We start from the raw sequence: 2,143 nt of genomic DNA, 5'->3' as shown, positions 1-2,143 counted from the left end.
CCCTTGCAAATGAGTTCGAGAACGACTGTATGCTGAAGTTTTGGAAGAAAGAAACGTGGAACGTTTGTTACCGAACATTGGTTGGTCCCAGAACATCTACTGATCTTGTCCGGTGAGTAAACAAAGGCCTGCTGGAAGAAAATCACTCATTTTTATTGTATATTTTGAGCTTATTTTTATATAAATTGTTGGAAATAATCTGATGGAAAAGATTTTATACAAAATAATCTATCTCTTTAACCAGTTTGATCATATATTTATTACTTTAATTAGTCATTTTATTTTTATATTATTAAAACCGTTTATAATAATCCACAAAATTAACTTCCCAACCCAATAGCACCCCCATAGCATCATGTTTAATTTTCTCCCCTTTTTTATTTTCACTTCAGAACGCACAACAACCGAGAAAGCGAGAAACGAACGACGAGCGAGATTTAATTCGAAATTATTATTTAACAATTTGACACGGCAAGCGGATTACCCCTTGCCCCATCTCCTGGGTGGACACTATTGTCTTACAGCAACCGAGCAGCGTACCGTTCCGTACTTTCGTGATACCCCGGAATAGGATTACCGGAAAGGATATGCGGCTGGCATATCGGCATGATGATTAAATTGGAGAAAATGAAATCCCCACATGCGAGCGAGTTGGAGCACTGACCGTCGACGACGTTCACACGAACGGTCGAACCGAACCGGTAGGTCTGCTTGAAGTCGTTAGATGGCGCACACTGTTGCACTCGCTGTCCAGCAGTAAGCAACAATGCTTACCGTACGTGTACCGTATGGCTTCCAGTCGTCGTAATCATTGCTAAGGATCAGCACTAATATCGCGCACTGCTGGTGCATTTATTCCGCACTGGTGAAGCTTCCCACCGAGTGGTCAGTCTGTGAGTGTGTGTGGTCCTCTCCAAGGACCTAGGGACTATACAATGGATAATGCAAATTCAATCCACAAAATTTCGCAAACTCGTCTCCAAAAAAAAGAAAAGGACAGGAGACATCCTTTTCTTTTGCCATCGTGCTGCAATGCGACGGTGACCACGTTGTGAGGGATTTCCACACACACACTCAGTTGGGCGATATTTTCGCTTTTATCTGTCCCAAAGTCACTATCCCGGCAGGCACTATCCTCGCCGGGTTGCCGGTTCTGTAAGTGAGTTTTTATACCTTTTTTCTCTACCCTTCCAAACGATAGTAATATGACCGTTCCCTTATACAGTTACTCTCCATCGTAAGGTGAAGGTTTTTCTTCTTTTTTTTTATGAACGAGGTTTTTCCTTCCTTTCTAGTTTCTTTTTTTTGTATTTGGCTCATTGTTAAAACACAGTAACGAATTGGGGACTTTTATCGAGCAGTTTTCACTCTGTATGGTCAGGACGTCTGGACGTCTTTTGCTACGATGAGGACGGAAGGAGGAGAAACCAAGTAAAACAAAACGCCCGTAGACGATGGGTCAATTGATTTGAACGATTTACCTTTTTGGTAGCAGCAGCAGCAGCAGCAACAGCAGTTTTGAGGGGAGGGAGAGAATGATTGCACGGCAATGATCTGTTGTAAAACACGTGTAAGCTGATTTGGAGGAGCAGTTTTATTGATTGCTTTTTATATTGGGGTAGTAAGGGGGTTTGTTATAGCAGTTTCCGTTGCCCTCCTCTCTTCTCTAACAATTGCATTTTTCATGTTTCTTTCATTTATTCGTCATTTTATGCTTCTTACAACTGTATTTGTACTTTAACTGTTTGATTTACTTTTCATTTTTCATATTACTTTAATCTTATTGGAAGTTTTGTTTAATGATTGATTGTTATTGATATTTAAATTATTGTTTATTGAAGTTATTGATATTTAAACTATGCTCTTTACGTTACTTCTCTTTTCCTAACATTCATCTTCTCTTTTCTTCGCACCAAATTGGCCCGTTTTTCGTGTCCTAAGTAGATTACGAAACAAACCATTTTTTCCTACTGGCGCTACCGGTCCAGTCTCTATGTCCTTTCGCGACCACCGATGCTGTCATGCCCCGAGTTGATGGTTGCAAACGGTCAGCTTTTTTATTGGATTTTTGTTTGCGCCCGCGGTCATTGATGGCTGTTGTGTGGGACCTGTTGTGTGATGGCATATCTCGCTGCTTCCCTGA

Source organism: Anopheles merus, chromosome 3L (genome assembly GCF_017562075.2).
Source record: "Anopheles merus strain MAF chromosome 3L, AmerM5.1, whole genome shotgun sequence".
Classification (NCBI taxonomy): domain Eukaryota; kingdom Metazoa; phylum Arthropoda; class Insecta; order Diptera; family Culicidae; genus Anopheles; species Anopheles merus.
Note: the sequence above shows the minus strand (reverse complement) of the source record.